We start from the raw sequence: 11,902 nt of genomic DNA, 5'->3' as shown, positions 1-11,902 counted from the left end.
TCCTTTATAGCAGGAGTCTAGCTGCCCAAACATGGAGGTTTGTAACCCAGATAGAGGCATTCCAAGTTAGATTTTGTTAGGGCCAGATGGACGGGCAGACCCAGGAGGTGGATCCACTGGGCCGAACACCTTCCTGAAGGCAAGGAGTCCGGTAGCCGGAGCACTACAGGTAGCAGGACAGTCCGTGCAACAGAGTAGAATGGTGAAGTCCCTGGGACCACGGAGTCACAGATGGTAGTCCGGGTGACGGAGCTCAGGTTCGGAGGCCGAGGTGTTGTCAGGCAGAGTCCGGAACCGATGGAGCGAGAGGACGGGTCACCACAGGGATCAGAGATGGAACGGACTGCAGATAGTCAGCGTTCGGGGTTCGGGAGTCGGCAGGACCGGATGGCGAGGCAGGAGCGGCTCTAGAAAAGAGATAGGTGAGTATATCACAGAGACACAAGGAGACCTGACTCCTAGCTTAGGAAACACGAAGAACAGGCCCCGCCCACTTGGACACTAAACCCCTTTATACCCTGTACCTGTGTGTTCAATTTCCTGTCAGTGGACGCTGGCCCTTTAAGAGAGGGTCAATGACCGCGCGCGCGTCCTAATGCGCATGCGCGAGGCCCGGGTGCCAGAAGCCAGGGCAGGGAGCGGTGAGCAGGAAGCAGGAGAGCCGGGCTGGGGCTGAGTAGCCGACCGGCGCCGGGAGCGGGGACCAGGACGCCTGGGGACCGCAGGCAATGGAGGCTGGAGACCGGGGAGCGGCGGACGCCGGACAGAGGAACCGGGGAGCGACGCAGGGAAGCCGGGGAGCGTGGCAGGTGAGCCGGGGAGCAGAGCAGGGGACCCGGGGAGCGTGACAGTTTTGTAGTCTAGCTGCCCAGGCAAGGATGTTTTTAACCCAGATAGTGGCATTTCAAGTTAGATTTGTAGTCTAGCTGCCCAGGCAAGGATGTTTTTAACCCAGATAGTGGCATTTCAAGTTAGGTTCCCGGTTTAGAGATATACCTTGCCGTGGTGAGTGGGCTTACATGCATTGGTCAATTCATAAACCAAATATCTCTTTTTTCATGTATTCCTATAGCAGTAATGCAATAGCAGAGTTCCCTTATACATTATTGGCTTTTTAGTGTGCAGCTGTATGCATCTCGTAATTCTGTTCATAACTGACTCTTTGTGTTAAATATGGAGTTTCAACTGTTCCAAGTTTGTCAACTTGGGGACCAGAATTTCATGGGGGTGCTGCGTTTGTTGATATGGCGGATGGCGAGACCAAGATTATGAGCAAGGTGAGGAATGGGTTAATATTAAAGGAGGGGTTCATTAATCAGAGAATCAAAAATAGGAGCAGTTATTGAAGCACAGCTGTGAGAGAAGGAAAGATCGGTATGTCCTTTATACAAGAAGGATAATGAGTGGATGAGCAGTCCTATCTTGTGGAGCTTCCAAATAGAACTCCGGTGGTACTGCACTAGTGAGCTTGTTTTAATAACTGATTGTTATTGGAGATGTGAAGCCCCACAGGTGTTGTATCGGTGCATACCTTCAGGGACTCCACGTAGCTGGTGCTGGTCACAGGTAGGGAATCTTCGGTTTTGATCGTGACGCCACTCTCAGTATTGCGGTCAGTAGGGACCGCCGCTGCAGGTTGAGGGTCGCCTGAGGCTGATGGTGTGTGCAGTTAGTTGGAATAGCCTCCTGAGAGTGAGGCAAGCCCCAGGGCCCGGTGTAGGTTTGTAGTACCACAAGTCGCAGAATGACTCACACAGGCAGAACTGTCTTTCAAGGGCTTTACTCACATTTGATGGCAGGGTGAGTAGCCCGGGCGTAGCTGGGATGAACCAGATGGGAACCAGGTATCCTTCAGGCTGACTTTATGAGGGTGACTACTGACTCGCCTTCCTTAGCCCTTGGTGGTTTGGGGTGACCCCGACTTTGAGTCCCTATGGGGGTCACCCAGGGAAGATGCTGCAGCCTCTCTCCCCCTTTTGTTTGCCGTTTGCTTGTTCCCCGGACCAGGCCACTCCAGCTGCTTGCCTCCTGTGACCTATGGGCCCTCACTGCGGTTACGTGGCTGCGGCTTTTGTGGTGTTGTGGTGTGGGCTTTGAGAGCCCCACACCGGCAGGTTAAGCAGAAGAAAGCTGGATCTATCTTCGCTTCGGGATCTGCCGCCCGGTTGGGCCTGGTGCTCTCTAGCAGTCTCCTTACTTCCCACTCCGTGCTCTCTCTCTAGCTGAAGCTGGCTTTCAGGTAGCACTCCTAGTTGACCGTTCTCCCCCGTCAGTAGCCACTGCGCGGGCGCTGTTAGACAGCAACAGCCCCACAGGTCTGCTCCTCACTGAGCCCTCTGGAGTTCTCTGCTCTAACTGACTCACTGCTCCTCCTCTCCTGTTCTTGCTTACGCCACCTAGCAACCAGATTCTCTTACCACACCCCTTGAGAGGAGATGGAGGCTTTTGGCCCCCTCCACTATTCCAGTGAAGGTCAAGGCTTTTCCCCCTCCTGGGATCCCCAGGGGTCCTCTCATGGGTACATGTGTGAGACCTGATCACTATGCGCCTGTGTTCCACACCCCTGTCAGCCTTCTGGATTACCTGTATTGTACTGTCCCCAGCATGGGTGCAGTACTCAGTGGTGCCTGACCAGGTCAGGGGCGCCACAGATACAAGTTTTCTATCTACTGTAATATACTGCAGGACATTGCAGGACTATGGCAGTTGAACCTCTTAGGTGTGTGGCTGAGAGAGTAGCAGCTAATGGTTCAGCCTAGTTAAAACAGCTGCGTGCTGGGAGCAAAGGACAGGATGTGGCATCGGCGATCTAAAATTGTGTGGAAGTGCCTAGTGGATGGCCTCTTTGCTAGAGCAATTCAGGGGTTTAGCTGAGCTGAAGCCAAGTGCGCACATTTACTCAGGAAGCATAGACATCCAGAGGTTTACTGAATGTGGGTTGATCCTTGACCGACCTCTGATCTGGATATGATTCTCCAGCCGGTTTCTCTAATGCACTAATGTAGAGAGCAAGTGCAGATGAATCATGGTGCAGTCTATTGCACTCAGCTACTCACTTAGGCTACTTTCACACATCCGGTTTGAGCCCTGCGGCTCAATCCGGCTGTGAAAACTATGCAACGGATGCGGTGAAAACACCGCATCCTTTGCATAAGTTTTTACATGCGGCCGGTCCGGTTTTTTCCGGTTGCGGCATGCTACTGAGCATGCGCAGTGGAAAATACCGCATGCGGCGACCGGATGCGGTTTTTTCCGCATCGCGCCGCATCCGCCCTCCATAGGGATGCATTGAAAAATGCGCCGCAGCGGCCGGATGCGGCGCGATGCGGTGTTTTTTGCCGGAGCAAAAAACGTTGCAGGGAACGTTCGATCCGGCCGCCGCATCGGCTACATCTGCCGCATGCGGCAAAAACCGGACCGAACGCAAGCCCCTGTGGCACAATACGGCACTAATGTAAGTCAATGCAAAAAAAAACCGCAATCGGCGTTACAAAAGCCGGTTGCGGTTTTTCTGCAGAACGCCGTATTGTGCCGCAGAGCAAAAATCCGGATGTGTGAAAGTACCCTTAGCCTCCTGGTGATGGAGCAGCAAGGCGATAAGGTACAAGTAATAGTGGCATATCCTCGTATAATGGCATCAGATCTGGGTTGGGGAGACCATCTGCATGAGATAGATATGAGTAAGGAGAGTAAAGTGTGGATGATAGAAGTTCTACAGATTGTATTCATTTTGTGCCACACCCTTTTAAGAGCAGTTATGCTGCTAGAAGCAATATATCCCCACATGAAGATGGTGGGTACTGCTGAAGTATTTCGTCCTCAGCTGTTGCAGTGGACTTCGGTTCTGTGCCTTCTTTTTCCAGGACTGACTCACATTGGCATAAAAGAAAAAAAGATCGATTTCACAACTCCCACCACCGCTGTCATGGTTATTCCGGGAGAAACCATAATAGAATGCACTGCTCCTTCAGGGTTATCAAAGTTGTCTTCAGCTGGTGTGAAGGTATGGGCAGCCAATGATGCTCCTTCAAACAAGGATATATTTACAGAAAAAGGATCTTAATGGGGCGGCACGGTGGCTCAGTGGTTAGCACTGCAGTCTTGCAGCACTGGGGTCCTGGGTTCAAATCCCACCAAGGACACTATCTGCAAGGAGTTTGTATGTTCTCCCCGTGTTTGCGTGGGCTTCCTCCGGGTACTCCGGCTTCCTCCCACACTCCAAAGACATACAGATAGGGACTTTAGATTGTGAGCCCCAATGGGGACAGTGTTCCTGATGTATGTAAAGCGCTGTGGAATTAATAGCGCTATATAAATGAATAAAATTATTATTATTATTATTAATACCTTGGTGGTAAAAGCAGTTTGTTTTCTCATCTTCTTCCTCCAGACTAGAGATGAGCGAACATTTCAAGGTTTGGTTCGGTTCGTCGACTTTCCTGGTGTTCACTGAACAGTTCGCTGATCAGTTCTATGAACATATCCAAACTCCATTCAAGTCAATGGAAGGCAAAATCAAAGGCTTAGACAACGCCTTCAGGGGGGCCCAAAAGCTGACAAAACAGCTCAAAGCACAGCCATTAGCTTCCTAGACTCTTAACATAAGAAATATTGAGATGGATGAGTGACAGGTGTAGGCATTAAGGTGTGGGAGCCCTCATACCCATTGCAACAGCTCAAACTGCTTTTCTGCTCAACCACACTCAGGTGGCACCAATATTAGCATCAATTTCCCCACAGTACCAAGAGGTTTGTGGCGTTAACCTTTGTTAAGGGTCTTAGGGGCACGTTACATAGGGCATCTAACTATTATGGATAAGTTGATCCTTTTTACTTGTGGCTTGTCTGTTTAAAGGCAGCATTCTGGAATGTTATATATGGATGGGCTTACAGTTATGACGTTATGACGTTTATGATTCATTTGTGGGTTATACATCATATGGGAACATCAACTTAATATATTTAGCCCCTTTGTATATGCATATGATATATGTTACCTTACAGTTATGCATGTGTGACGCCCTGGCCTATCAGGTCATCACAGGGTATTGTGCAATCTGCCCTTCTGCATGATATCCACCTGCTCCTTGGTTACGGGTCCCTGACCTTTGGTGTTGCTAAGAACAAGCTAATCAAAACCCTAGGAACAATCTGCACCACACCCACCAGACACACCAGTGGACAGCCTGAAGGGAATAGGGTTGGCAACTTGGGGGGGGGGGGGGTTGGTTAAGGGGAGGTCAGGAGTGTTAGGAGACAGTCAGTTGAGGTGTCACAAGTTAGTTGTGGAGTGACTTTCAAGTGGAGAGGTCAGGAGCTGGGCTCCTCGTTTACTAGGTGGCAGACGTTGGTCTGGGCCTGGTAGGAGCTGGACCCCGGTCACAGGGGATCGTTACAAGGGGTACGGACTGTCGAGGAGGACAGGCGGCGGGCTTGTGCCATCACCGGGCAGGGGCCAGGGCACGACGGGGTGCATGGACCCCAGGCCAGGAAGTAGCTACAGGCGTCCTGGTAATTCATCTGACGAGGACGGAGCCTTCAAGATCCGTTCTCCACCCGCTCCATAATCGGGGTACTAGCGCAACGAGGGGGATAGGACTTTCCCACTGCATAGTCCAGAAAATCCCAAGCATGAACCCTGAGAGCAAGCTCACTCCGTTAGCCATATGGGTGAGCGGGACCCGTTTAGTTTTAAGCTGAAAGGGACCAACTACAGAAAGAGGTGCCAAGGTGAAGGTCACAGGCTAACAAGCAACACCAACAGGCACGGGATCCAGGTGTGCTCCCTCCCTGCTGCAGTGGCATCAAGAACTTTGGTTTACCACGGTTGTCCGCTTCAGCGTTATTGGACTAAGTGAGTACGCAATTAACCCTTACCGGCCCGACGGCACCTCCCCGACACCATCACCGAGTCCTGGGGCATTCCACCCTACCCGTGGAGGGGTTAAACACCTGGTTGCCCACACCATCGCCACCGAGTACTCCCAGCCGCAGCGGTGGTACCTTACCACACACCACGGGTGGCGTCACGAGCTTTCCACACCGTCCCCTGTACATAGCCCCCCTTTATTTTAGTGGCCGCATGACCCCCTGGTCCGGACGTCCCTCGAGCCACCGCGGATCCGGATCCGAGCAGCCCGGCTGCTGACACGGGGGCGGCACACATGAGGCTTTTTTTGATAGTTTGCTACGTTACACTGTACCAAATGACATCCATTAATTTTGGAGTAATGTTCTCGCCCATTTTTGTTTTTTGCCCTTTGGCTTTTCTTCAGGGACTCCCTATGTAGCCTTGATTATCACTAATGAGATTTTACACACTGTATTTTACTTTTGTTGTAACTATTTTAATAAAAAGCTTTTCTAATTTTTTGCAAGAAGTTTGTATGTGACTTTTGTATATTGATCATCTAATAACTGGGACTACATATACCCCATATTTCTCTTGTTACAAGTATTCCCTTGTTGGGGTGTAGTCAGTATATATGATTATTATGGTTCCATACTCTGTCCTCATTTGTTTTATTTACCAAGAGCGTTTGTGGCGTTAACCTTTGATGTCTTTTTGTGCTGCCTTACTTCTCTTGCTTTTCTCCTTTGTCACTTACTGTTTCTTCCTGTGAGTTTGCAGTGTGTCTGAGTTTTGTTTTTTCCCTGTCTGTCTAAATCTGTCTTGCCATTATCCTTCCCTCCCTGGGGGGAACAGATTAGCTCTGTTCAGGAGACTAGTCAGGCACGGGACTCTGATATCTCCACCATTAGGGGTAACCCTGAGAGGTGAGTGGCACTGTGTGAGTAGGGGAGAAGAGAGAGAGTAGCAAAGCATAAATGTCTTTCAGGAGAAATTGCACAATAAATTGTGGGGTCCATTTTCACCTTTTAAACCTTTGTAGAATTGACAATTTTGCAGCTAACAAATAAATTACATTTTTACCACTAAAATGTTATATTTCAATGTCCCAATGTTAAAAAATTCTGTGGGGCACATTTGGTTTCAAAATACTCATTACACTCTTAGATAAATTCCTAACGCAGTGATGTTTTCCATATGGGGTCACTTGTGGGGTTTCTACTGATCTGACACCTCAGAGGCTGGGCTAATGGAGGCCACAATCTATTCAAACGGAATCTGTATTTGAAATACAATGTCGCACTTCTTCTCATCCGATCTGCGAAGTGTACTCAAAGCAAAGTGTACAGCCACGTATGGAGCACTGCCATGTTCAGTAAAAATTGCATGACAAATTGTCCTGTCCATTTTCTCTTGATACCCTTTGTATGAATTAAAATTTTGAGACTAAAGTAAAATTTTAGCAGAAAAACCCTACATTTTTGTCATGGGGTGTGAGTTGATAACAAGGTATCTGGGCTCCTAATCTGGCCTTCAGGCTAGGAGGCCCTAGCTGTCCCTGATACCACAGATACTTCTGATGGTGAAGATGTCTGGGTTGCCTTCCTTGCCCTGCTCCTGGACAGTCCTGCACTAATACCCCATCTCCCCAACCTCAAAGGAGGGCCAGGACAGGAGTGGTTGACCCCACAGATATGGACAAACAGGGAAACAAAAACTATCACGCAGCTAGCACACACAGAGATATAAGACAATACGGGATAAGGAGGCAATAAAAAGCAGGGAGGAAATAACCAGACAAAAGGGTTTCCGCAGCATGCAATAAATCATCAGCAACTGGAACACAACAGCACATGAACTAGATTAACAAAAACTAAAGACAGCATGGGAAGACAGATTCCTCCATCTTAAAAAGGTGGGGCGTAACTGTGATAGGTCTCCCACAACATGTAATCAAAAAGGTAACCAGCAGGCTAGTAGAGATTAACTCCTACTAATAAGCACACAGCTTGTCGATACCCAAGCCTGGCTGTGCAACTCAGAAGCAACAGAGGAAGTACAGTATGGCGTGTCAGTCTGTAGTCTGAACAGCATCTGATGCCACCATAACACTCAACGAGTTTAGAACCAAACACTGTGTAACAGTTTTTCATTTTCACAGCCCAATCTAATAAAATTCTGTGAAATTTGTGAGTTAAAAATACCACACCAATAGATGATTTCATTATAGGGTTAAGTTTGCCTTATGGGGTCACATGTAAGTGTTTCTGTATTTTTGGCCCCTCAGGGGCTCTGCAAATGCATTGCGCTGTCTAAATATGTGTTCCAAAAATCAAATAGCACTGTTTGCTTTTTGAGCCCTCTAATGTGCCCAAACATTAGTTTCTTTGACCATGTATTAGGTATCACTGTGTTCTGAAGAAATTGCATAAAACATTTTGGGGTCCATGTTTGTTTCAGGCGGAAAAAAATGAAACCATCATTTCACATCCACATTTTAAAAAGTTCTGTGAAGCAGTCTAGTCAATGGGTCTAGTTTCTAGGGTCACTTATGAGAGTTTCTGATGTTTTGGTACCTTATGCCGGCGTCACACGGTACGATATATCGGGCGATATGTCGGCGGGGTCACATCGTAAGTGACGCATATCCGGCATCGTTTGATATATCGTAGCATGTGACAGCTACAAGTGACGGTGAACGAGCAAAAATACTCACCTTATCGTTGCTCGTTGACACGTCGCTCATTTTCAAAAAGTTGTTTCTTCTTCTGTTCTCTGGTTGTTCGTTGTTCCTGAGGCAGCACACATCGCTCCGTGTAACACCCCGGGAACGATGAACTGCAGCTTACCTGCGTCCCGCCAGCAATGAGGAAGGAAGAAGGTGGGCGGAATGTTTACCTCATCTCCGCCCCTCCGCTTCTATTGGCCGGCCACTGTGCGACGTCGCTGTGACACCAAACGTCCCTCCCCCTTCAGGAAGAGGATGTTCGCTGCCCACAGCGAGGTCGTCCGGGAGGTAAGTGCGTGTGACATGGGGTTAACGACTTTGTGTGCCACGGGCAACTAATTGCCCGTGACGCACAAACGACGGGGGAGGGTACGATCGCTCGTGCGATCGCACGATAGATCGTCCCGTGTGACGCCGGCATTAGGGGTTCTGCAAATCCGATATGGTGCTTGCATTCTATCTTAGCCAAATTTGCTTTCCAATATTCAAATAGTGCTCCTTCGATCCGAGCCCTCACATTTGTCCAAACAGACCTTTTTGACTAACAAACTGTGGGTAACAAACTGTAGGGTTCACTTTTTGGTGATACTTTTTGTAAAAGTGGGAAATTTGTTGGTAAAGCAACATTTTTGTTAAAAAAATTGAAAATTCGACCTAATATTATAAAATTCTGTGAAGTAGTTGTGGGTTGAAAATGATCACTATACCACTGGATAAAATCCATGAGGGGTCTAGTTTCCAAAATTGGGTCACTTTTTTTCTTTACTGTTTAGGCACCGTACGAGTCCTGCAAATGTGACATGGTGCCCGCAATCTATTTTAGCCAAATTTTCTTTCCAAAATTCAATTCCGTTCCAATTCTTCCTGTTTGTCCAAACAGAACTTTTAGATTACATGTGGGGTATCGTCGCGCTCATAACAAAGTGTGTAATAAACTGTATGGCCAACTTTTTGTGATACCTGTTGTAAAAGTGGAAAATTTGGTTATAAAGCAATATTTTTGTGAAAAAATGGAAAATTTTCAATATGACAACCTAATGTTATCAAATTCTGTGAAATACCAGTAGGTTCAAAATGCTCACTATACTCCTGGATAAAATCCTTGAGGGGTCCTGTTTCCAAAATGGGTCACCTGTTGTTTTTTTTTTGCTGTTTAGGTACCTTACGGGCCCTGCAAATGTAACATGATGCCTGCAGTCTATTTTAGCCAAATTTGTGTTCCAAAATTCAAATGGTGCTCCTTTCCTTACGAGCCTCGTTGTTTGTTCAAGCAAAGGTTTTGGACCACATATTGGGATATCAGTGTGCTCAGAAGAAACTGCGCAACAAATTTTGGTGTCCATATTTTTGTGCTATGTCTTTTAAATGTGAATAAATTTGGGCTAAAGCAACATTTTTAGGTAATATAATTTTTTTTTCAATCCACTTTGCATTAATTTTGGTGAAGTACCTGAAGAAATAAAAAAATGTTTTGGATGTGGGTTTGACTACTTTGAGTTGTACAATTTTTAGAATGGTGTCACATTTGGGTATTTTCTGTCACTTAGGCCTCTCAAAGTCACTTAAAATGTGATGTGGTCTCTAAGAAAATGGTTTTGTAAATTTTGTTGGAAAAATTTGAAATTGCTGATAAACGTTTAAGCTTTCTAACTTCCGAAAAAAAATTATATACAGTGGTACCTCGCTTAACGAGTAACCCTCTTAACGAGAATTTCGCTTAACAAGCAAAGCTTTCTGTAAATTTGTAACCCGCTTTACGAGAAAGCTTTGCTGTACGAGCAAAATACTCACCGCACACACTTCCAGTTTCGTCCATCCACCACACTCTGACCCGCACTTGCAGTCCACACAAACACACACATGTATGCACAAACACACACAAACACACACGCACGCACGCACATACAGTATTATGCTCACCTTACCTTCCATTCCACCGCTGGTCTGATGGTTCTTGTAGTTCCCGGGTACATCGCGGCGTCCTCGCGGCGAACTACAAGACCCAGGAGGCTTGCGATGGAACGGAAGGTAAGGTGAGCATATAATATAACATAATATGTTTACCTTTCATTTCATCGCCGGCCTCCTGGGTGCTGTAGTGCGCCGCTGCGCTCCAGTCCACGCTGTATATCTGCATCCATAGCGACGAGGGAGGAACTTACTGTCACCGCTAATGAAAGGCAGAGCGCTGGCCAATCAGAGGCAAGCGGCTCTGCCTTTGACGTCAGTGCTCTGGCTGGGAAGTTCCTGCCTCGTCGGTATGGTAACGCGTTACACAGCCCGGCCCCGTACCAGAGAACAGAAAGTCCCAGCAGACCGGCGATGGAACGGAAGGTAAGGTGAGCATATAATATGTGTGTGTGCATGCGTGCATGTGTGTTTGTGTGTGTTTGTGTGTGTTTGTACGTGTTTGTGCATGTGTGGAATGATAGAATAGGGGCCAGGATGGGACATCTTAGAAGGTGTGGAACGGATCGTCAGCATTGCAATGATTTCCTATGGGAAATCTTGCTCTGCTGAACGAGTACCTTGGTTACCAAGCACAGTCCCAGAACGGATTGTTCTCGTTAAGCAAGGTACCACTGTATTTCAAAAATGGTGCACTGCTGAGGTAAAATAGAAAAGTGGGAAATGTTACTTTCTAACTATTTTGTATGACATAACTCTCTGGTTTAATGGCATGAAAATTCAAAGTTTGAAAATTGCAAAATAATTTTAAAAATCTGCCCAAAATTTATAATTTTTTCACAAATAAACGCCAAAAAAATAAACCTAAATTGACCTCTATCATGAAGTAAAGTATGTGTCAAAAAAGTTCTCAAAATCACTGGGATATGTAGAAGCGTTCCACAGTTATTACATAATAAAGTGACACTGGTCAGATTTCTAAAATTTAACCTGGTCATTAACATCAAAATTGGCTCCGTCATCAAGAGGTTAAACGACTTCTTTGTCCACAGCTCGTGTACCGCCCCTACAGCGGTCGAACCGCTTGGATCCGGGGTCTGCTGAGGCTCGAGGGTCTCCGGACCCGGGGGCTTGCGGCCACTTCAAATGAAAAGGGGGTATTTACAGGGGATAAGAATTCGTGATGCCACCCGTGGTTCGTGGTAAGGGAAGTACCGCCACTGCCGATGGGAGTACCCGGGGGAGATGGAGAGGGGCAGCCAGATGACGTTCTCTCCACGGGTAGGGGAGGCCCCGGGACTCTGGATGATGGAGGTGTAGGGGAGCGTAGTGCAGGTTGGAGGCAGGGGAGGACAGCGTACTCACTCAGGTATTGTTAGTAGTGGTGCAACCGCAAAGCATACTCCGACACAAAG

This window comes from Anomaloglossus baeobatrachus, chromosome 3, assembly GCF_048569485.1.
Source record: "Anomaloglossus baeobatrachus isolate aAnoBae1 chromosome 3, aAnoBae1.hap1, whole genome shotgun sequence".
Lineage (NCBI taxonomy): Eukaryota > Metazoa > Chordata > Amphibia > Anura > Aromobatidae > Anomaloglossus > Anomaloglossus baeobatrachus.
Note: the sequence above shows the minus strand (reverse complement) of the source record.